Consider the following 26,049-nt stretch of genomic DNA (forward strand, 5'->3'; position numbering starts at 1 on the left):
CTGTACTCCGCGATGGAAGGAATGTCAGCCTTGACTATGTCTGCATCAAAATTGACAAGATATAGTCCTTCGAGTGTACGTAGACGTGACAGTGCTACGTAACGCATCATTTCTTTAAAGACTGTGCTGCCAATGTCAATCAATGCCTGATCTTGAGATTTATGAATAGTGACTGCATATACAAGAGACCGAGAGAACTATTCTGTGCGTACATACATGTCTTTAAAAAGAATGAATCGTGCTGTTGAGCGTCCTATCCTTTTAACTTCTGAAAGTTTGTCAAAGTGGATGTTGACAAACTGAATGACGTTGTCACGTGGATATGTGTAAGCCAACAACAGTACCAAGTGCTCCATTGACTAAACCTTGCTCCACGTCAAGGTTACGTCTCAGAATTACTCAGCAGTTTAAACACAATGTTTGTACATTAAACTCATTGCACAGTGCTTCCATCTGTGCAGCATCAGCGGATCGAGTTCCTGCTTCACTCCCCCTCTGCAGCTGGTTTGCACGCCTGGAGGCCGTGCCAGATTCCGGCTCCCAGCTCGAAGTAGGAGCACCTGCTTGGACTGCTGATGTCTTTGTTTTCCACTTAAAAAAAAATTAAAGAAAATTACTGATTGCAAAAAAATAAGAAAATATATTTTATTTATCTGGCAAGTCTGTGCAATTTTCAGGCTTCACTACGCACCACCTACCAATCCTAACGGCTGTACTATCTCATCATTGGCTGTACTTGCAATGAAGTTCTACACCTCAGGGCACCTCTGTCCTGCATGCCGAACTTGCAGCCTTTTCCAATATGGGTACCGCTTTCTATTCGGTGTGAGGGCTGCCTGGAGTGCCCACTGACCCCCCCCCCTCTGTGCTCTCAATGGCCATTTGGTGTATTTTCTAGCCAACTGGGCACCGGCAGGCTTTGCCAGCCCCCTCACTCAAAGGCCACAACATTGCACACTGCTTCCATCTGTGCAGCATCGGCAGATCGAGTTCCTGCTTCACTCCCCCTCTGCAGCTGATTTGCACGCCTGGAGACGGTGCCTCATCCTGGCTCCCAGCTCGAGGTAGGAGCACCTATTTGGCCTACTGATGTCGTTGTTTTTCACTTAAAAAAAAGGAAAATTGCTGATTGCAAAAAAATAAGAAAATATTTTTATTCATCTGGCAAGTCTTTGCAATTTGTGGGCTTCTCTAACACACCGCCTACCATCATCCTAACAGCAGCATTATCTCATCATTGGCCGCACTTGCAGTGAAGTTCTGTACCTCAGGGCACCTTTGTCCTGCATGCCAACCTCACAGCCTTTCCAAGATGGCTGCAGATTTCTCTTCGGTCTGAGGGCTCTCTGGAGTGTCCTCTGACTCCCCCCTCTGTGATCTCATTGCCCATTTGGTGTATTTTCTGGCCAACTCGGGACCGACAAGCTTTAGCCGGCCCCCTCACTCCAATGGCCCACCTCCTAAAGCCCCAGTCCGCTACCAGAACACAACTAGGGATCTTTTCTGCACCCAAAACCTGAACTTCCATGATGCTGCTACCAAACTCTTCAAAGAAATCTGGACCACCATGATATTCGCTCCTCTTTAACTATGGGTTAGTTCCCTCCTTCTGTACTCACTCCTACCCTCTTTTGACTTCTACTTTCCTTCTCTGCTTGTTTCTCCCATGTTTTACATCCTGAATAGCATTGAATTCCTTTTTACACCCTTTGCTAGCATCTGAACCCAAATTGTAAATTTCAAATATTGTTGTGTTTTGCTTTTGGGTTAAAAGTCAAATCTTGCTTTGTTTTGCTTTTGGGTTAAGAGTTGAATCTTGCTGTGTTTTGCTTTTGGGTTAAAATTGAATCTTGCTGTGTTTTGCTTTTGGGTTAAAAGTTGAATCTTGCTGTGTTTTGCTTTTGGGTTGAGTCGAATCTTGCTGTGTTTTGCTTTAGGGTTCAAAGTCGAATCTTGCTGTGTTTTGCTTTTAGGTTAAAAGTAGATTCTTGCTGTGTTTTTGCTACCTTGCTCTGCACTTTGCTTGTTGTTCCTCTCTGTAACTTAATGTCCCAGTGACTTCACTGTTCTCTTTGTTCCACTCCTACCTGCTTTCCACTCCCACCTGCTTTTCCCCCCTTTTTTACACTACCACACCCATGTCTCTTTCTGTTTCTCCTATCTTCTCCAACTGCTTTTCATTGACTATCCCTCCTTTCTCACTAAGTCTGGTAGGAAGAAGTTCAAAAAAGATATCTTGACCTCCAACCCTGGTCTCCCTATCACTGACACCTATTCCAGCGCTTCCTCCAGACAGACCCTCACTGGCATCCTCTTTTTCGTTCCTTCGCCAGATCTATGGACACTTCATATGATCTCTGTGCTGTCCTGTCTCCTCCTTTCCCATTAAAGATGGCACCCGCTGGCAAGCTCTCATGGCTCCCTTCGACTCCTCTAAAATCATCTTTAATGTCTACCTTAATGGCACTGTCATGGTCCAACGCACTCAGGCCAATCTCCTTCTCTTTGATAGGCATTTCCCTCACCTCATCAACTTCCTTTCATTTCCTGCTGTCCTCTCCTCCCCCCTTGGCTACCTTGCCTTCTCTTCCCTCTAAATTGTACCCCCCTTCCAGGAAGGCCTTTAAGGCTGGCAACCTTCTTCATCTTGCCATTCTTAACTTTCGCTCTGCTGTCAAACACTGCTCTGACATCTGCTACCTTCTGGAAGAACTTGACCTCGATGTCCTCGGTTTTACCGAGACATGGTTCATGGCAAGCTCTGTCACTAGCTTTGACACTCTCCCCCCTGATGGCTACAAGATCCTCTCTGCACCCACATCCACCTGGGCCGGGGGGATTTAGCTCTGATCTTTCCTGAGTGGATTCCTGCCTCTATCATTCCCACGCAGACATACTCCTCTTTTAAATGCCTTGTCTGCAGGCTTTCACTCTCTCCTAGCCACTCTCTTACCGTGGCTACTATCGGCTGGCCTCCAGCTCAGATCACCTCATTTCTCTCGGAGTGGGCTGACCTCTCCTCCTCCCTCCTGGCCTCAGCCACTCAACTCCTCCTTCTTGGTGACCTCAATATCAATCTAGACTCTCCTACTCGGTACTCTTCTGTGACCTCTGTGACTCCTCTCCCTTTCTATCCTCCTTTCTGGCCCTACTCATTCTGCAGGGCACAGACTTGATGTCTTGATCTCCTCTGACCTCCCTCTCCCCATCCCTCTGACCACTCCTCTCTCCTGGAGTGATCACTCCATCCTCTCCTCTAATCTCTCCCTCTCTTCCCCCCCAAGCCAAGCCTACCTCAACAATGCCACCTACCTTCTTGAACATCCGGCCCATGAAGCGTGTGTCAGTTGAGGCTTTCGCCACCACCTGCTCTCCCCTCCCGCCACCTCTGGCTAACTCACATCCTGACACAGGCTTGTCTATACTCTGCTCTTCTATTTCTGATACTCGTGATGCTCTTGCCCCTGTCATGGGGATCTGTTTGAAGCCCAAAGCCAAGTCCAATTCTTGGTATGACTCGGACCTAGCTACACTCAAACGTAAGTGTAGGGTGGCTGAGAGGAAAGGCAGAGCTTCTTGTTCATCCTCTGACAAACTGGCCTGTTGCCTGCTCCAAAGGCAATACTGACTTTATTTTTTTTTTATTTGTGTATGTTACTGACTTTATGTCCACACTAAGAAGAGAGCTCAAATCCAAGCACATGTCTCTGTGGCATCTAACAACTCCACCAAACTCTGTAAAATCTGCAAGGAGCTCCAACCATGCTGCAGTCTCTACCAATCCTGTTGGTTCCCGGGCCCTTTGCATGGCCCTTGCCTCTCACATCATCTCCAAAACCCAGGATATCCTGTCCACCCTCTCCTCCCCTCCATCTTTCCTCCCTTATCCTACAGAAACCACCCCACCCTGTTTCTCATCCTTTCCTCTTTTCTCCCCTGATGAGGTCTCTAGAGAAGTCTGATCTATGAAAGTCTCATCAAAACAGGTTCCTCCCTGTTCTTCCAAAACTATCAAGGAACACATTGACACCATCGCTCCTGCCCTGGCTGAATTCTGCAACCTCTCCTTCACCTCAGGAGCCTTCCCCTGCCCTCTGAATCACTCTCTTGTGCACCCTCTTCCCAAGAAACCCACAGCCGACCCTTCTTGCCCGGCTAACTATTGGCCAATCTCCATCACTCCTTTTCTGGGCAAACATCTAGAAAAGCTGGCCATCTCGCAGTTTAACCTTCACTTTGATTCTGTCGGTTGTCTCCATGACCATAAATCTGGCTTTAGAACTGCCAGAAGCATGGAAACTGCACTCCTGAACATCCATGAAGATCTGCTCCCCAACCTTGACTCTAACATCCCCTCTGTCCTCATCCTACTCGATCTCTCTTTTGCCTTTGACACAGCCAACCAGACCATCCTGCTCAACTGTCTATGTGACAACCTGGGTTTCACCGATCAGGCTCTGGCCTGACTGACCTCTTTCCTCTCTGATCAACACTCCCAGGTCCAACTTGGGTCCTTCCTTTCATCTATCTCCCTTTCTACCTTTGGTGTTCCCCAGGGGTCTAACCTCTCACCCTGGCTTTTCAACCAATACCTGGCAAATATTGCCCACCGCATTGCCCTTTTCTGCTCCAATTTTCAGTGCTATGCTGACAACACTCAGCTCATTTTCAGGCTTCTCTTGGCCACCTCCTCTCCTTCTCTCATCTCTGATTACCTATCTGCCATTCAGGATTGGTGTGCCACCAATGATCTCTGCCTAAATGCCAGCAAGACAGAGATCCTCCTCATCAGCACACCTTCAACCTCCTTTCCTATCACTCTCTGGCCGGCCTCCTTTGGCCCTCCTCCTACCCCCACCTGCGAGGCTAATAACCTCTGGGTCATCTTTGACTCAACTCTTTCCTTCTCTGCCCACATCTCTGATGTCTCTAAAAAGTCAAACTTCCTACTGCACATCCTCAGAGGTATTCTGCCTTTCCTCTCCTTGCCCCAGAAGCTCACTGTCTCTCGTGCCCTGGTTCCCTCTAGGTTGGACTATTGTAACAGCCTCTATCTAACTCTACCTGCTTCTACTCTCCGCCCTTTGCAACTTATCCAGAACAGGACTGCAAGACTTGTCCTTGGCCTCAAGCCCTGGGATTGTATCTCTCCAGCCCTGAAATCACTCCACTAGCTCCCAGTGGCTGCAAGGATTAAATTCAAAACCCTTTGAATTTTCCAAAAGGGTTTCTGGGGCCTGGGTCCAAAATACCTTCAGCTGTCCTCTGTAAATAACTCCCCTCCCAAACTCTTCACTTCTATACCTCTAACTCCCTCAGGGTCAGGCATTTTGCAAAGAAATGAGCTGGGGTAGATCTGTTTTTGGCTGGGGTTTCCCTCTGGAACAGCCTTCCTACCACTCTGAAACATGAGGAGAATCATCTCTGGTTCTGGAAGCACCTCAAGTCCTTCCTCTTTGCTTCTGCCTTCACTCCCCCTCTCCCCTGCTGATCTGCTCTCTCTCTGCACCATGCACCTGGTCCACCCTCTGACTTCCGGGCCCAGGTACCTGGTCACCCTGCCACCCACCCTCACTGCCTCCTGGCAATCCCTTGCACTGGGGTCTGTATCCATAACCGTACAGCCCCCCTTTTCTGCACTTACCAGACATACCCTGTCTGTTGCCTTAAACCTAGCACTTGCTACTTGCTGGCTGCACTACCACTGTTTATTTATTTATTGTTATTTATCTGCATTCCTTTGCTCAGCACTTTCCACTTCTCCCGCTTCCATGCACATTTCCCTTTTCCCTCTCCCATGCACTTGCGCATTCTCAATGTCACTGGGCCTAGTAAGATTGTTGGTTTTGCTGTCCCTTGTTCCTCTCTCTTGCCTCGTTGCAGTCTGAAACACTTTTGTACGAGCACGATACAAATAAAATATCAATATCAATGTTAACATTTTCTCCAAACCAGCTGTGTTGGAGATATAGTTTTCTAAGCTATTTAGTCATGCTGTTGCTTGTTGACACATAGGGAATGTCATGCCGTGCACTTCGAGTGTGTCTGTGGAGTTAATTTGCACTATTAGTTGCATTTCTTTTTTTAACTTTGTCTCATTGAATTGTGTACAGCTTGCTAGGGTTGGCATTAAGGACATACATTTCACATTTGTGTGTGCTAATTGTTCCATGACATCAGGAGCAGATGTGTTATGCCCATAGAGCTCATGGTTGGTGAGTCTACTATTTAAGACAGATTGTGCATCCTTAGAAAGAAGACCAATCCGAATGCTTTTTAAAATGTTAGCATAGGTGAGGTCTGCAGACTGACACATGTTTTGAGTTAGTTATCTGTATTGGAAATGTTGCCAGAGATTTACATTTCCTATGCTGCCAAGTGTGTTATGGCACAGTTTTTTCCTATGGTTTTAAAAATTGGTTCACCTTTCACTGGTGTTAAGTGTAGGAGATCGCCAAAAAGAATAACGTGTTTTCCTCCAAAGAGTTGTTTGTAGTTCGTTTTAAGGACCTCTTGCAATCTGAGGTGAATCAAAGCCAACATTAGGTTTGAGACCAAGCTCACCTCGTATATTAGGAGCATTTTCATTTGTTTCAGAATTCTGCATAGCGCCATGGCAGCTTCTGTTGAAAGTTTGTAGTACTCTAATTTGTTTTGGTGTTTTACTGGAAGGAGCAGCAGTCGGTGTTAAGTTACACCTCCAATGTTGTAGGCAGCTAAACCAGTGGGGCTCTTACAACAGCAGAACGTTTGTTGTTTGTTCAATTTTGGACTAACTTGCTGATGATTTTTATTAAGAATGTTTTGCCTGAACCAGCTTCACCACTTACAGGTTTATCATTTTGACAGCTACAAGTTTTACTTTCATGCTGCACACCATGTTCAATTTCTTTAGTTACTTCTAGGAAAATTCTACGCTGCTCATCATTGAGTTGTGATTGCAGCAGAGCAAAGTTTTCTTCAGATTCCTCATATTGACACAGGGGTCCTCATTACGAAGCTTGTGCTCCCGTAATGAAGGGTGCCGGTATGGGACTGGTACCATTCAATACGGGATGCGCAATTACGAGGTTCCCTTGCGGGACCTGGAACAGACGTCTGGTAAAACCAGATGTCCTTTCTGGGTCCCACGAGGGGACCAAGGAGCGAATTTAACGGGCCCGTTATTAGCTCCATCCCCTGTGGGGGCTCAATGGGAATGGGGAACGGTTCCTTCAAGGAGGAATTACCGGGTTCTCCAATGTTGGAATGACCCAGTTATTCCTCATTGAAGGAACCCGGTGCTGGAACACGGTATGGAGGTAGGCATGCCCTTATTAAGGGCATGCCTACCTCCATACTCGTAATGAGGCCCTATGTTTTCAGATTTGCCATATAAGCTGTGCCTGTTAAACGGTCTGCAGCTTTGTAGCATCCACATTCTCTATGGGAGAGCATTTTTATGCCAAAGCTGTATATATCTATGTTTGCATTCCACAAGAGGGCAATGATTGTATGGCAATCAGTTGCAATCATTGATGTAATTTGAAGCTTTGCTTCTTTTAATGCAGTATGTGTTAGGCGATTTGTCTTTTACACTGTGTCGGTGTCTAACAGAAGACATGAAGCTGTTTACTTGTCCTTTTGCTTCAACTGGTCTAGGGAAACCAAAGCGGCATTTCGTGTAGTATTTGCCTTTGTTTTTATATCTGTGTCGACAATATTTGCCAGATTAATGTCTTTGGAACCGTAAAATCTGTGTTTGTAGCTCACTATGTGTGCTTTCTGAAAGGGTGTCGCAAGTTACATATTTGTGAATGAACTGTAAAACAGTGGCATCACTGTCCTGACAAAATATGGGAGCATCTTTATCCACAAAAGCATGTGGATGTGTGGTGCTCCTCTGGATTGATATTTGTTTCTCCAAAAGAAGTGTTGCACTTCTCTGAGGGGAGGAATTGTTTTATTACCGATGAAGTGCAGCATGGCAATAAAGCAGTGGTGGAAGTACCTTGATACATTTACAGGGTCACGAGAGCAGAGTCCTCGCAGTGTTTTTATATCTATCCCTGCTTTGTTTTGGTTTGCTGTGCAAGTCTTCCCATGCATACTCTGCACAACCAAAGTGACAAACCATGTTGGTGGGCCAAGGTTCTGTGGCATACACCGTACATCTGTGTGACGTCGGAACTAGTATTCTTTTGTAAAATGCATGTTTGCCAAAAGATTTGTGATACTTGACTGCCAAACTTCATCTTTGTCTTGTACCTTTTGAAGTAGTTGTGTTGCAGTCATGTTTAAAAAATTGCAACCTGTTTTCAATGTGTGTGCAACTCAATAACATAGAGTTGCTAGTTCACTTTCAAACAGGAGGTATAATATGTATTCCACGTTTTCTGGGGTCTTCAGAATACATTCATAAAGAGCAGTATTCAGACGCTGTTATTTGTATGCATCTTTAATCATACCTTCCCCCTTTTCCAGTAGGAAAGAACAGAGGAAAGGCTTGTGCTTCTACACTTTTTTCCCATACGCTGATTGGAGATCCTTTGGCTTGCTGCATTTGATATGTTTCTAGTGCATTGTCTATGGTGTCTTTGGAGTCCAGGGGGTGAATTGTATACTGGTCTAAAATATTGGATGCCGTAATAGGATCTACAAGTTCAAATTGGCCAGTTGATGAGAAATCCTAAATTATTTTGGTGGTTTCCCTTAGTTTTTTGTCAATGTTCATCTCTTTGTAGTATTCATAGTTCTCTTTAAGATATTGTAGGGCTTCTCTAACTTTGTTTAAGTCTACTAGCTGTTGCCAAATTATTTTGTCTTTCATAGGCACACCATTCACTATGATAATCAAAGATTGATCCATTGGCCGTTGCACTCCCAGCGTGTCTACATTTTCTTTAAGATCTAATGGCAAATAAACTATTTTGCCACAAATGTCTTTCAGTAATTCAGAAGGAAGCAACTTGGCTGTTTTAGGTTGAAGGTGAATTATAGCTTGAAATGGGTGTAATGTTTGGAATATAATGCTCTCATACAAATTAAGCTCTTGGAGAGGTTTTGGAAGTGGGAATATTTCCAAGTTGTTAGTGATAGCCCGTCAAGGCATTTGGTTATTATCAAGTTTTGTAGTGCAGTATGTGCAAAGTATTCAGGCGTTAGTAATTTCATATTTGTTTTCTGCTATCAGATAGAGAGCTAATTGGAACCATTGGGATTCCTCATTGTCTTCTATTTTGTACGTTATATCTACAGTTTTGGTGTTCTTTGTATAAAAAGTTCTGCGACAACACACACATACTTGGTTTGGTACTTCAGCAGATGTGCTTTTAAACTTTGCTATTTCTTTTTTGTGTGTGTGTATTAGATGGTTGGCATCTGTAACGTTTTTGCTACTCTTCCCTAAAGTTACAGGATTTTCTAACTGCTCTTTACTTCCAAAATATTTGCATTGGATGTGGTCTATTTCTTCATGGAGTTCTTTGGCTGTGCCATGTAGGATAATGTGATTAAAATGTTCAATTTCTAAAGCAGGACTTTTTGCATAGTACGGTCTCTGGACAAGATTCTGTATAGTGGAATGGTGTGTCGCTAACATTTTGATGTGGTGGAAGGTGCTTTTGCAAGCAGGTCCGGAAATGCAGGCTAATGAATGTCCTTGCAGTCGAGTGTATTTGCGCACTGGACAGGAGTCCATGGTTTGCAAAGTTTTTATTCTCATTTTCTCTTTCACTTTCACATAGTTATTGAGGAATTGCCATAAAGATTTGAAGGATTGCTTTCGTACATTACACATTGAGGTGTAGGGGAATTCGTACACGGGACCGATTGGTTCAGTGGAATGGGGAGTTGATTGTACATTTGTTGGGGACATTCTTTCAATGAGGGTTTCTTCTGCCATAATGGTGTTATCTACCATTTCACACCCTCGGCCACTGCTATTTATGGCATTTGTGTTTCTCTGCTCTTGTTTGTATGCCTCTTCATTGAAATATGGTTCTGTGCTGGTTGTGTGAATCCACTCACCTGCACAGAAGTTTGCAAAGGTATCTATGTTGACATTGCACATGTTGTGAAGTACTTTTTGTAGTTTACTGATTAGTTTTGTTAGTGGCTTCATTCTAGTTAAAATTAATATAAATAATTTTCTTTTGAGGAATATTGCGCTGTCAATGAGAGCTTCCAGGATTTGTCTTCTGCAGTACGTTTTAAGGGTTGAGCGTGATTTCTCTGCTGTTTTTTATAAGATTCTGAAGTGCTCTACGGTGGAACACTTTTTATAAATAAATGTTTTGGAATGCTTGACTGAGGCTATGTTAACATTGGTAGAGGCAGTGCTAGATTTATTGGTACTTTTTTCTTCTTAATACATTTATCTTTATTTTTACTTTTTGAAATAGGGGCCATACTTTCTTTCCTGCTAGCTGCTTCTGTTGTGGTGAGTGACTGTATTAGCTGTTTTGTTTAAACATTTGCCAAAGAAGTGGATGCCTATTTTGCATACTTCGAGTTTTATCTGCTCTATTTTTCTTTTATTTTCTACAGACCTGCTTTTCGGTAGGCATTCTCTCCTGTCTGTTGGTGAAAAAAGGAAAGCGTGGGTTTGAAAGTTGTGCAATGTATTTGTGTACACTGTGCATGAGTGTCTGAATATGAGGGCAGCTATGAATAGAGACCTTTGTGATTGTGCAATGGACTTTTAGTTCTAGTTGGGAAGGTTGCAATAGTAGCTGTGTGTGTTGATGTGTGAATGGCTTGCTACAGTGCGTATAACGGTGTACTGTGCATAAATAAGTAAGGACATTACAATGTTTTCACAATACTAGTCAGTTTTACAATACTGGTGTTCAGATGAGAATACAAAAGTGTACCTGCTGATGTGCATTGAGTAAGAGTGCAGCAAATGATTTTCAATTGAAGAGAATCTTGTAGGCTATTATATGGCTACACTACACTGTCTGAGTAACAGAAAGAGTACTAGTACACTACTCCACTTACTTTATTGGATGTGAAGAGTACTTTTCTTCTGGGTTTTATCTTATAGTAGAGACGTTTCTGTCTTTCAGGAGGCTCTTCTTCACTGCATTTGGGAAAGAAGCAAATTAGTGGGTATGTGTGGTAATGACAAAATAATTGTACTGGAATAATGCAGTATTTTACACTGTATGGGGAATTGTTGGGAAAAGAGTTAGTAACAATGCACATGATAATGAGTATGTTGTAACACTGCTCTTGGTGCAGACGGGTTGGCTCCAGATTCCTAATACATGTTTGACAGGTAGCTTCCCAGTGTCACTAGGATGTTACAGTTGCTGTTGGCTTGCAAAGTCAGGTGTTGGAAAATTGTGCTCTCTATGTGTGTGCAATTGTACAGCACTGTATGGGAATGGGGACTTAAAAGAACCAGCATTGTTGGTATTGGGGCTGGTGGTCCTCTGATAAGTATGCTCTATGGGGCTGCAGTTTTCAAAGTGTGCGAGTTGCTGTTGTCCTATTAGTATTGGAAATGGAGTACTGCAAGTCCTAATAGGCTGAGAGAAATGGCGGAGCCAAGACAGATGTACAGATTAGAAAGGAAAATGTTAGTGTGTGCAATTTCATAAACTTTCCCACACATGGATGCTTGGTACATGCATGCTATTGCAGTATGTTGGAGAAATGTTTCACCTTTCCTCTCATTTATTTACTAAAAATTCCAGACAGCATTGCTGTAAATGTGCATAGGCATTAATTTGTTTTCCTTCAAATGGTAGTGAAATTACTAGTTATAAACACAGTATATTTTGTCATTTTGCAATCTATGTACATGGCATGCTTTGGTAACATAAGTTTTTGTTTTCATTGAGGACATTTTACTGCAGGTGTGTTAGTGTGAGAAGTGGTTTTAAAAGTGACAAAAGGAAAGAAGAAAATAACAGTTTGCACATTAGAATGGGTGTTATGGGCAAGCATGCATGGTGTGGTAATATATTGCACTTCCACAATGGAAATCTTTGAAATGTGCATTTCCTTTTCTACTACAAAAAAGCTACACAGAGCGATACTGCATTTGAAATGTCTGTTTTGAAACTGTTATGAAAGTGGTCATTACAAGAAAACATTCTCAGCAGACAATATTGAAAGTTACTGCCACATGATGTCAAGAGATGGGATAAGTGAGAGTATGCGGATCATTGTGAGGTTGGAGGTAGCCATGGCACTATTAGTGCCATGGCTACCCCCATACTGCATACCGGGTCCGGGATCCCTGAATGGGGAAATACCGGGCCATTCCAACCTTGGAGGACCCGGTATTTTCCCATTCAGGGAACCCATCCCCACTCCCATTCGATCCCCCATAGGGCTCAATGTGAATGGGGAGAGAGCTAACAACGGGCCCGTTGATAACAGGCCTGTTGTTAGCTCCCTGGTCTGCTAGCGGGACCCGCTAAGGGCGCCTGGATTTACCAGGCGCCCTTTGTGGGTCCTGCGAGCAGACTCATAATAGGGCCATAAGGGGTTAACAGTGCTGGCACCATTACTGGCACCGTTAACCCCTTACCACCCAGCTTGTAACGACCTCCTATGATTATTGAGTTGGTTATGCAGGGTAAGTGGCAGGAACCCTGTTTAAATGCATTTTTGATTGAGTTGGCAATTTAGCGAACAAAATATATGCATACCTGAACTTTGTGTTACTAGATGCAGATGTGGTTGAATCTGGAAGTAGAAATCATGGAGAGTTTTACAGTACTTTTTGATGCAAGTGCTTGGAAATCACAGGAAACCTGTACTCTGAGTGTTGAACAGTACATCTGCAGTGGTGAACTGAGATGACAGAGTTAGATGTAGAGTTCCTGGCTGTGATTGGTGGATGGGTGTGTGACTGCTTAACAGTAGCCAATGAGGGATTGCTGCAAAAGGTGAAGTGGGAAGGGAAGAAGGGCTGCCCCTGTGTTACGGGCTCCACAGACACTGTGGTAGTCCACGGACAAGGCATGCCACTTCCAGATCTTCTCAGAATGCCTGGCATGGACATGGGACTGTGGGGAATAGCCAATCAGATGTTCAGGTTGTGCTTTATAGGAAGAGAGGGTAATACATTTTTCATTGTTGTGTTTGCTGAAGATGGCAGTTGCTGTAGAGATGGAGAGAGTTAGTGTGTGGATGATGTGAGATTCCTTGGTGAGTGATCTGCAGAGGTATGCAGAGGGAAGTGGCCTTTCTGCCAATCTTGGCGTGGAGGCTTTGTGGTGCAGTGTGCCTGGCTGCAATTTGCAATGAGTGCTTGCACTTTGCAGAGATATGGCCACTTTCAGTGCTGGTGATGTTCTTGTGGTGCACTGCAGGGGAGTGCCTTTGGGTTACATCAGTGCTGCAAGTTTTCTCAGTGCACTGAAGGACTTGGTGAAGGCACTGATGCTGCTTGTTCCCAGTGCACAGGTGATTTTCTCACACATAACTCCTAGAGCACTATGGAACAACCCCAATGTCTTCAGTCCTCAGCAAGATGCACGAACATGGCTTGTGATCAGGGATGTCTTCATTTCTGTCTAGTGCTGGGGTGTTTTCTTTCCAGATTGAGAACTTTAATTCTGAGAGTGTGAACTTTTTCACGACAGATGGCATTTCTTTGTCCAAAATTGGAAAGGACATTTTCCTTTACAATGTAAGGGATGCTTTCAAGAGGTTTATGTAAGCCTGTAAGGAAGAGAAGAGAAAAGGCCCCCCAAACAAATCTAAAAATGTTGTTTGTTTAGAAGAACCTAAAATACAAAAAAGGCTCTATTCAGAGCCACCATTAAAGAGGAAATCTCCTACCCTGATGAAATTTCTGTCCCCACCCCCTTGAATTGGACGATATGTCCACAGACAACGCAGTAGTCTGCGTATCGAACGTGCCACATCTGGGGATTTTGAGGATGGCAGGCATGGGAATGGGACTGTGGAGGCCAGGGGATTGACCAATAAGGTTTCCTGGTGTAGTATGCAAGGAGAGAGTGTAGCAGAAGTTCTATTTGCTGAAAGGAGTGCAGATGACAATGGCTATGGCTGTTTCTTCCAGGAGGCAGAGTGTGTGGATTTTGGGGGACTCGTGGATCCACTGGTTGCAGGTGTACGCAGACCACTGTAGACTGGCTGCACATCTTGGATTTGATCATGTTGATGTTCTGTGGTATGGGATGTGCGGCATGCAGTGGGTGGACTTGCTGCAACTTTGGTCATGTGCCATCATCCGGACATCCTTCTCGTTCATTGTAGAGGTAATAGTTTAGGCCATGTAACCAGTTTAAATGAAGGAGAAATTTGGGAAAATGATGGTCATGTTTCCATATTACAGAGTCATTTTGTCTCTCATTGTCTAGAGACAGATGTGGCTGCACTTTAGTTCATTTGGTCCTCTGATAAGTATGCTCTATGGGGCTGCAAGCGAGGCGCAATGTTAACGATGCTGTTTGTATAATTTTGAGAGATGTTGGTATGATCTCTTTCCACAATGAAAACATAAAATATCACGGCACCAATATTTTTCACAGAGATGCCATACATCTTACTGATGCTGGTTTTGCGAAATATCCAACATGCTTATTTTGCACATATTGAATGCACTTCATAGTAGGTGATGTCTACTTTATCTCAAAACCTTGAAAAAACCTTCCAAAAAGAAAAAAACAACCAAAAAAAGGCTCTTTTCAGAGCCACCACTTTCTCCCGCAAAAGAGTGCAGTGGTTTACATGCTGCCAACACCTACGTTTTTGGGATGTCCGCGGACTACCGCGCTGTCTGCGGACTATGCAGGGGGCCGGAACCATTTTTTTGGTACTTCTATTTTTCAACTGTGAAAGGTGGCTCTGAAAAGAGCAGTTTATTTTTTGTTTTCTGTTATTTTTGTTGTTTTATAATTTTGTTGGTATTTTTATAGAGGACACACAAGGAAGGGAAGGGAATGAGGGGTAGGGAAGGGGCAACAACCACAGGAACGAGGGGGCAGGTGGAGAGAGGAAGATGTTGGGTGTGCCTCACTAAGGTAGGGGGCAATATTCCTCATGCTTCTGGACTGTAGCCTTGAAAACACTTTGAAACTGTTCTCCCATGCAGAGTACTGCATCATAGTACATACAAAGTACAGTAACCCTTGAAAGGCAAGGGTCCACTGCATTGGTTATGGCCTGTGAGGCATGTTCGGGGATCCGCTGCCCCACAGGAGTGTCTCTTGTGGTGACAGGAGCAGATGTTGAGGATGCGAGAGAGAACTCAACCTAATACCGCATTTGAAGGGGACGACACTCCAAATTGCTGCATTGTGGTTCGACCTCAGGTGAGGCCACAGGGAGGTGGTCCCGTAGCTGTACAGCCCAGGCTTACCACGACTGAGTATATTGCACTCAGTGCAGTGAACCTTGGCCACACGTGTATTGTGTACCCCCCGAACGGTGGTAAGTAGCCTCCACACCCAAGACTCACACTCGCAGCTGGTAGTAGGGGCTCACCATGCCTGTTCCCCTCCCCAGGCCCTCTAGAAGGTGGTGCTGGGGGTGGTGGTACTGAGGAGGCAGCTATGGATGCCATAATGTGCAACACCAGGAATCCAGCAGCAGCAATTACAATCTCAGCCAAGTGCTCTGTCCTGGATAGCCAAAAACAGAATGAGGAGCAGCAGTGGGTGTGGCTTTTTATAGGCGTACACTCCGCAGACAGTCGCATGCTCTGCAGACACTTCAAGTATCAAATTGGGCTCAAAAAGTTGCAAAAAGTCTCATCGACCAGGGCATTGTCTGGGACCTCTTTAGGGGTGAAGTTTCATGTTAAAATGCCCTGATTGGCCAAAAATACACTTTTAAACTGCTCGGGTTTAAGGACAGTGTCAGCGGATAGGGCTAAAGCTCAGCGTGGGTTCGGTCACATAGTGACGTCCCCGGACGTCTACGTATAGGACGGCTGTCCGTAGAACACCTATTGCGCGGGATGCGATGTGGCATGCGCTTAGGTGTCCGTAGGACAGGGGCGGGATCCCCAAACTAATTAAAAGTGTGACACATAAAGCAGCCAGTTCCAGACAAGCGCGATGTTCGGAGGGTTTAGGGGATCAGATGCACATGCGCCCATAGGGGTGGGACACCTAAACTAATTAAATGAGTGACACAACTTTACTAACTTCTGCGGACAGGCGCAGTGTTCGGAGGGCACAGGGGATCTCATGCGCATGCGCCCAGGTGTCTGCAGGAGAGTGTGTGGGTCACCGAATCATATAAAGGTGCATCATGCATGCTGTTCGGGGGTACATCCATTTTGATTACGGACAGGCCAGACAGGTGCACTGTCCGCGGACTCCAAACAGAGATTTTTAAAAAAACACACACACAGCAACAGTGAACACATAGAAATGTATTAATACACATAAATACACTTAATTAGGAAAGGGAAGAGTTAGCGGAATGGGAAACAAATATAGAAGATATGGGGGAATTGGGGTTTTGCACAGGCTGTTCATCTGGGGAGGAAGAGATTGAGGTCTCATCATAGCGTCTTTGACTACAGGGATTTGGTGGTGAGGATTGGCTGGGACAGGGGGAACGGGCACGGGTACAAGTGGGGCAGTGGTATTTAATATTGTCCATCATATGCCTTTCTACAAATATCTGCAACTGTGCAAAATTGCTAGCTCAGAGACTTATCAGTTAATTTCCAACATTTGCATTTTGGGTCTGTCTGTGCCCATCTTCTTGCACATTTGCTGCTAATTCGTTTTGTTCATTTGCAGTATGTACTGTTAAAAAAGAAGCACGTTTCAGTGACATGTGAAGCAATGTGCATTACTTTTCCTACTGTAAAAATTGTACTGTGTACCATTAGAGTTACTATCGTCACTCATTTCATCATGGGGGAAATGTTCCTCTAGCCACTCCAGGGTGCTTCCCATTTCTGTGTAAAAGAAAATAATGCTTCTTACAAGCCATGTACATACAACAAACTCCACTGTTACAGGAAGAAATATAGTGTATAGTTCTCTTCTTAGTAGGTTGGCCTTGCTTGTGACAGTTGCTTCTGACTGTGTAAACAAAGCAGCACTGAGGTAATAATGTTAGATGCACAGGGTATTTTTGTGCTTGGTGCATTCCATTATGTTGCACAACCTACGTAATTGCACTTCTGCTTACATAAGTACAGTTTTTGTAGACTTACTTAGTTTTTCATTATAGAATAGACATGTGTTGCCCTTTACACCTCTTCTGCTTGTTCGCTGCATGGTACAACAATGTAATGTAACCCCTGTGCTCTTGGTCAGTGTGTAATTTGCCCGAAGTCCGCGGATTGTCGCACAGTGCACGGACTCTGTGGTTATCATGTTGGGCCAGGGGGGTCAATTTGCTGTATGGGACATGTAAACAAATTAAGGGCATTTTGGTAAAACCTATGAAATTCAGTGAAAAAACTTTGATAAAGGAACGTTATGGTTAAATTGTGTTAAAAAATAAACTATGAAATTCACAGATAAAATATTGTTAAAGGGACGTTATGGTTAAATTACACTAATAAAAGCCTATCAAAAACTGTGGAACTGGTGTGTTAAAGGGATATTATGGTTACAAGTAAAATTGAAAAACCCCAGAAGTTTGCCAGTTATGGTAAACTAAGCAACCATAACTCGCACCACCACTGTACACTGCTAAGACTAACACCCTTGACATCAAAGATAACATCACAAATGTCATTGATGAAAAGGCCTTCAACAAGGTGTTGTGATTATAATGTTGGCAACAAAAATGTCAGGGGTGATCGGGAGACATATCATGAACTACGTACTTTATTGAACAATGTACTGCTCTAAACAACCTTTCATTGCAGTGTTCTTCCTAGTACAGGAACCTACTCCTACAAAAACATAGGCATTGGCTCCAGCAAGCACCATAGAGGTGCAATATTTATAACCTTGCAACATTTGATAGTACAATACTGAATGCTTCCTTATCAGACTTTTGCATACTGTGAAACATGCAACAACCAGCTACTAATTGATCACTTACTACACACTTGTACTACTACACAGAGACCACAATGCATACCAATCAGAGGCATATACAGGGACAGTAATGTAAGCAAAAAAGAAGCAGTATCATCTGAAACTGTTAATAACCTAAACGGTTATCTTCATGTATAGAAATGATTGCTGTCTTTCAGGCCCGCTTCTTCCCCCATGTATATCTACCACAAGTTGCGAATAAACCCTAAGGAAACTACTGGAAGAACATATGAGAAGGGTAACGTCTACATATATTGTACCTTTTGATTTTAAAATTTCTGACTGTCAGTGAAGAAAACCACCCGGCCTATATATGTCAGTAAACAAAAACAAGGGCACGGGACAAGGGACATGTGATGTCATCATTGATGTTATCAATGACATTTGTGATGTCATCTTTGATGTCATGGGTGTTAGTCTTAGCAGTGCACGGTGGTGGCGCGAGTTATGGTTGCTTCACTTACCATAACTGGCGAATTTCTAGGGTTTTCCGATTTTACTTGTAACCATAATATCCCTTTAACACACTTTTCACACTGTTTTTGATAGGTTTTTATTAGTGCAACTTAACCATAACGTCCATTTAACGTTTTTTCACTGAATGTATATATCATTTTGCACTAATAATACTTTTTTAAGAATACTCATTTTTTAATATGCACACCCAAACATTTACGCCTTTACAATTAAGATGTATAAAGCAATCAGGTTTCAACATGTTTATATTTCTATTGAATTCTATGAATATTGTTTTATTACTGTAAATACATATTATATTATCATATAAATATCATATACATATGTATACTTTCATTTTCAACTTTTATTAAATACTACAAAGGAAAGCTTCACAAATACTGATGTCATGCATGTTTACACATATAATTGTTTTATACAATCTTTTCATTGCTATTGAGTATACTGAAAGCACATATATGGAGTGGTCCTATAAATATTGTTACATACCTAATGAGTCATCTTATGTCTGATGCCATCAGTGAAATAATCAATGATGCCATATATAATGTAATTAGTGATGTCACCAGTGATGTAATCAGTGATGTCATCTCTGATTTCATCATTGTGGTCATATGCTGTGCAACAGGGGGCAGCAAGTTAAGATGTCTTTGCCTAATTAGTCTGCCAAATATCAGAGGTTTTGTTGCAATCAATTTTCACCTTAATGTCCCTGCAACTAAAGTTGTTTCCTTGTATTTCAATGGTTTTGTTACAATGTATTGCACACCATAAAGTCCCTGCAACTAAGGTTTTTTCCCCTGAATGATGATATAATTGTATATTATATTGTGACTGCTACACTATAATATACAAAGAAGAATACTATGTAAGCATTTATGTACTGTGGAAGGTAATCTGTTGTATTGGAATAAACTTTCACAATTTATTTTCAAAAGGGCTAAAATTTGTTTTATTTTTCATCAAATATACTGCCCCACTTCATCATGCAAGATTCTGATCATGAGGAAGAGACATTGAAGTGTAAGAAACTAACTGTCAAGTGGCAGTTGGTAGCAGGATCCTCTCAATAGGCACAGGCACAGGTGTAAGAAACTACACCACAGCCCCAAGAGAATCTAGGGAGAAGCCTACACTCTTATTAAGAAATGAATCAGTTTCTTGGAGCAAGACAGACCGTCTGGGGGCTTAAAGACTCAGTGAACAATACAAACGAGCACCCATATACCGGCAGCACCAGCAGATTGCCCACCCATATCCTTGAGTTCCAGGATAGTGATAATTATTTGTACAATGGCACTGGCACTACCTACGCCATAGCTGACACAGAAAAAACAGAGGACTTACCCCAGGGCCCCTTTGGTGTCACAGGGGGGCTAATCCCAGGTGCGAGGGCACCAGAGGGTGGCAAAGGAGCAACCTTAGCCTTTCCAACCACCGAACATGAATATAAATTTTGCAAATGTGTCTACTTTAAACCTACATTTTTGGAGATTAGTGGACAAGCAGCTACAGGGCAATAAAACAAAATGAAAGCTACAACTACATTTGTGAACAACACATTTGCTAATCCTTTAGAATGTTTGTTAACAGCAGCTACTGGTCTTGCAGCTTTTGAAATTGGTGGCATAGCATTACACACATTTAGAATGTTTAACTCATTTTTGCAGACAACCATATCTTCATGATGCTTCTAAGTGGACTTGCCATCAAAGGTATTTATAGGTGTCCACTAATTTAATCTAATGCTTATTGACAATACATTAAAATGTGCAATGCTTCCATTTGGTAATTAGCCACATTATATTTGATTTTATGTAATTGATATCTAGTTTGTGGGCAATAGAATAGCATAAATTATCGTCAGAGCCCTATGTACACTAATAGGAGGACAAAATATAATTTGCATAACATAAATATTGAACATGCATGTTGCTGAATTTCCGTGGAAATGTGCGTCCTACGGTCAAAAACCACTGCAAGTCAGTGATATAAAGGGCACGGTTGCTAACATCCCCTATAATTATAAATGACTCTACTTGCTCCAACCCCACAATTCAGTATAGATTTTAAGTAAGCATATTTGTGCAGCCCAATGATCTTTTTAGCAGGCCTAGGGAGTTAGCCCAGTTAACTATGTTCTGCCATAATATTTCCTTATTGACAGTATCAAATGCTAGACTATAAACAATGAATGGCACATAGAGCAATTTGCAAGTAAGCTTGATGGCCTTCCATGCAATCCACTGCATTGCCATCATATGAGCAGAGGTGCCATATCTCTGGTAGGGAGGGAGCAATTGTTTAGCCCCAATCCCTTCATTTAACTCCTGTAAATGGAGCTTTGAAACATATGTGATGTAGCATCAAGCATCCGATGTAGGAAATAGTTAAGGAGATGAAGACTAGAGCCCCTTGTATATACAGTTACGGCTATGCTTCCCTTCCTAGTGGTAGGCGTTTCACCAGATAAGGCAATGGCCCTACAAATAGGTACAAAACCCTCCTCCATTTTCCAGGCCCACGCTTAATTACAGCATTACTGAAGCTATCCAGATGTGCAGCTTTATGGATTTCAGATTCCTAAAGGATATTTATATTGCTTTCCAGTCCCCCAGTTTAGTACCAACCGAGGCATTTAGCCACATCAACTTCTGCTTTTTTGATGAATGGTTGGGAATATATGTCAGTAATGTCTTTTTTCACATTTAACAGATAAATGATTCACTTGTACAAAATCTTATGTGTTGCTATTATTATTATTTTTTTAATTAACTTGGCGTCATTGTTTTCATACAATTTTTGCAAGATTGAGCGTCCTGGATTCCCTGGTTGGATGGTTATGAGTGACCATCCTGTAGCACTAATCTCCTCATGTCTTGATTATTATAGGTGTAATAATGTCCGTTTTTTCAGGTGAGGACCCATTTTCTTGTTCCAGACCAATGTTCTGCAAAAATGGTCCCACTGCAATGGTTATTTTCGTCGAGAGACCGCTGATCATGTGTTGCTATTATTAAGTTTAAGATAAATGTTCATACCTTTTCCGATGGAATGTACCAATTCCTACCATCAGTTGTTCATAATTTCTCTTTTGTGGAATTCGAGCAAGTTGTGGCCGTTTAACAAAGTCTGCAGGGCTCATAACCTCTTGTACAACCGGGCCACATCTGTCAGGTTCGACCTGGCAAAGACTGGGCGGTCGGATGATGGCAACCCACTGCCACCATGAAACTAAGTAGTGTCGGAGGTGTGCAGGTGGCATGGCTGTCAGCGCAGTGCTCTCTCTCTTCACTGGAGCACTGTACTGAAAGCCATACAGTGCTGGCAGTATGGCTGTCAATGCAGCACTCCCCTGATGAGATGGGGCACTTCACTGACAGCCATGCCACCAGCAAGCCCCAGGGAATGGTAAGGCCTTCCCTAATTGGCTAATTTCTGGGCTATATGGGTTTTCAGAGCCATAGTGGCTCGTCTAGCTCTGATATTGGCCAATGGGGTGTGACACATTACTCCCCAGGATATAATGTTTATTATTTGCATTTACATATCTGTAATGTATAACAAATACATACAGTACAATAAAAATAAATTATAAATATACATAAACATAAAAAGAAATTACACTTATATAATGAATGACTATATTTCCTTGCCTCCTCAGCCAGATGCAGAGAAACACTATCTCAATATGTCAGCATCCTTTCCAAACCAACCTTCATAAGCCAAAGGGCCAAACATGACATGACTAATTGGCCTTCTAGGAGCACAATGCTGAGGATGTGACCAACAGCCTGAATAATGTTCTAGATGCAATTATCCAGTGGGTGACTGGCAACATTTCCTGTTCCAGGCTTGGTCATGGGTGGGCATAGTGGGCAGCACACTTAGTGGAGATGGACACACAGTTGACGGTGTCCAGTCAAAGGGTTGAATACATTGTATCAAACTGCAATAGTTTTGAATCAAAAGGACTGAAAAAAAGTTAGAATGCTTTTTTTACATATTTTTTTTTGCCTTCGTATTGGAAAAAATACGAGTTTTTCCCCAAAAAACAGGGGTTTTGGTGGGCCCCCCAAAAAAGTGCATTTGAATGTTTTTTTAGATCCTTTTGATTCGCAAGTATTGCATTCGATCCTTTTGCATTCGAACCTTTCACTATAAACCCAGTTGACTATGTCTAAAACATGCCAGCCTTCAGTATGTTTGCACATGCTATGACAGACACTACCCCATTCCTTCATGCCTCTCTGTGAGCAGCCAGCCCTGTTTTTCTTTCTTTTGCCTGCTTGCATGTCGTTTTTAGTGCCCCACTTAAATATTGGTGACTGGAATGAGGGGGTGAATCTTCTGAAGTGTGGGGCTCCGTGTGAAGTAAACCAATCAGAAACCGACACAAACACATAAGGCATTCCAGAGGTAAAACTTTGATATGATAAGTCATTTATAAAATTCACTGCAGGCAGCCGACGCGAGGTGAGAAAGCCCATCCGGGCCCTGCACACTTCTATTGGTGGCAACTAGGCCCCCAGACCCCCGGCGCATCCCTCTCCCACCCCGCACCCTCTTTCTGATTCCCGCTCCCCTCCCGCCTCCCAACCCGCCCATCCCCGCTCAAATTGGGCCGTGGGCCCTGGCTGAAAGGGTCTAGCGACCCTCCTCGCGCCGGCCCCTGCATTCACTGCAGGCAGCCGACGCGAGGTGAGAAAGCCCATCCGGGCCCTGCACACTTCTATTGGTGGCAACTAGGCCCTCAGACCCCCGGCGCATCCCTCTTCCACCCCGCACCCTCTTCCTGATTCCCGCTCCCCTCCCGCCTCCCAACCCGCCCATCCCCGCTCTGATTGGGCCGTGGGCCCTGGCTGAAAGGGTCTAGCGACCCTCCTCGCGCCGGCCCCTGCATTCACGGCAGGCAGCCGACGCGAGGTGAGAAAGCCCATCCGGGCCCTGCACACTTCTATTGGTGGCAACTAGGCCCCCAGACCCCCGGCGCATCCCTCTCCCACCCCGCACCCTCTTCCTGATTCCCGCTCCCCTCCCGCCTCCCAACCCGCCCATGCCCGCTCTGTTTGGGCCGTGGGCCCTGGCTGAAAGGGTCTAGCGACCCTCCTCGCGCCGGCCCCTGCATTCACGGCAGGCAGCCGACGCGAGGTGAGAAAGCCCATCCGGGCCCTGCACACTTCTATTGGTGGCAACTAGGCCCCCAGACCCCCGGCGCATCCCTCTCCCACCCCGCACCCTCTTCCTGATTCCCGCTCCCCTCCCGCCTCCCAACCCGCCCATCCCCGCTCTGATTGGGCCGTGGGCCCTGGCTGAAAGGGTCTAGCGACCCTCCTCGCGCCGGCCCCTGCATTCACTGCAGGCAGCCGACGCGAGGTGAGAAAGCCCATCCGGGCCCTGCACACTTCTATTGGTGGCAACTAGGCCCCCAGACCCCCGGCGCATCCCTCTCCCACCCCGCACCCTCTTCCTGATTCCCGCTCCCCTCCCGCCTCCCAACCCGCCCATCCCCGCTCTGATTGGGCCGTGGGCCCTGCACACTTCTATTGGTGGCAACTAGGCCCCCATACCCCCGGCGCATCCCTCTCCCACCCCGCACCCTCTTCCTGATTCCCGCTCCCCTCCCGCCTCCCAACCCGCCCATCCCCGCTCTGATTGGGCCGTGGGCCCTGGCTGAAAGGGTCTAGCGACCCTCCTCGCGCCGGCCCCTGCATTCACTGCAGGCAGCCGACGCGAGGTGAGAAAGCCCATCCGGGCCCTGCACACTTCTATTGGTGGCAACTAGGCCCCCAGACCCCCGGCGCATCCCTCTCCCACCCCGCACCCTCTTCCTGATTCCCGCTCCCCTCCCGCCTCCCAACCCGCCCATCCCCGCTCTGATTGGGCCGTGAGCCCTTCATCACTGGTCCTCCCAGGGCAGCCCTCTGCCCGGCAGCCCCAGCGGCTAAGGCCCCATGGCCAAGGGCGGCTCCAACAGAGGCGGCTCCTGGAAGTGTCAGCAGGTGTCCGCAGGGGACGCCAAGGAAGCCAACAACCAACAGACACCACCAAAACCATGAGTGTGGTATGGGTAGGGGAGTAGAGCAATCACTCCACTCCAGAAAGCCCATGCCACTCTATCTTACCACCAAATAACATAGATTGCCATAATGTTAGCATATCCACTCCTAGACGGAATTGTGAAAGTTAGCATGTCCACTCCTAGACGGAATTGTGAAAGTTAGCATGTCCACTCCTAGACGCAACTGTGAAAGTTAGCATGTCCACTCCCAGACGGAATTGTGCAAGTTAGCATGTCCACCCCTAGACGGAATTGTGTAAGTTAGCATGTCCACTCCTAGACGCAACTGTGAAAGTTAGCATGTCCACTCTAGAACTGTGAAAGTTAGCATGTCCACTCCCAGACGGAATTGTGAAAGTTAGCATGTCCACTCCTAAACGGAATTGTGAAAGTTAGCATGTCCACTCCTAAACGGAATTGTGAAAGTTTGCATGTCCACTCCTAAACGGAATTGTGAAAATTTGCATGTCCACTCCTAAACGGAATTGTGAAAGTTAGCATGTCCACTCTAGAACTGTGAAAGTTAGCATGTCCACTCCTAGACGGAATTGTGCAAGTTAGCATGTCCACTCCTAGACGGAATTGTGAAAGTTAGCATGTCCACTCCTAGACGCAACTGTGAAAGTTAGCATGTCCACTCTAGAACTGTGAAAGTTAGCATGTCCACTCCCAGACGGAATTGTGAAAGTTAGCATGTCCACTCCTAAACGGAATTGTGAAAGTTAGCATGTCCACTCCTAAACGGAATTGTGAAAATGTGCATGTCCACTCCTAAACGGAATTGTGAAAGTTAGCATGTTCACTCTAGAACTGTGAAAGTTAGCATGTCCACTCCTAGACGGAGTTGTGAAAGTTAGCATGTCCACTCTAGAACTGTGAAAGTTAGCATGTCCACTCCTAGACGGAATTGTGAAAGTTAGCATGTCCACTCTAGAACTGTGAAAGTTTGCATGTCCACTCCTAAACGGAATTGTGAAAGTTAGCATGTCCACTCTAGAACTGTGAAAGTTAGCACGTCCATTCCTAGACGGAATTGTGAAAGTTAGCATGTCCACTCCTAAACGGAATTGTGAAAGTTAGCATGTCCACTCTAGAACTGTGAAAGTTAGCATGTCCACTCCCAGACAGAATTGTGAAAGTTAGCATGTCCACTCCTAAACGGAATTGTGAAAGTTAGCATGTCCACTCCCAGACGGAATTGTGAAAGTTAGCATGTCCACTCCTAAACGGAATTGTGAAAGTTTGCATGTCCACTCCTAAACGGAATTGTGAAAGTTTGCATGTCCACTCCTAAACGGAATTGTGAAAGTTAGCATGTCCACTCTAGAACTGTGAAAGCTAGCATGTCCACTCCTAGACGGAGTTGTGAAAGTTAGCATGCCCACTCTAGAACTGTGAAAGTTAGCATGTCCACTCCTAGACGGAATTGTGAAAGTTAGCATGCCCACTCTAGAACTGTGAAAGTTTGCATGTCCACTCCTAAACGGAATTGTGAAAGTTAGCATGTCCACTCTAGAACTGTGAAAG

This window comes from Ambystoma mexicanum, chromosome 2q (assembly GCF_040938575.1).
Source record: "Ambystoma mexicanum isolate Mex_15411 chromosome 2q, UKY_AmexF1_1, whole genome shotgun sequence".
Taxonomy (NCBI): domain Eukaryota; kingdom Metazoa; phylum Chordata; class Amphibia; order Caudata; family Ambystomatidae; genus Ambystoma; species Ambystoma mexicanum.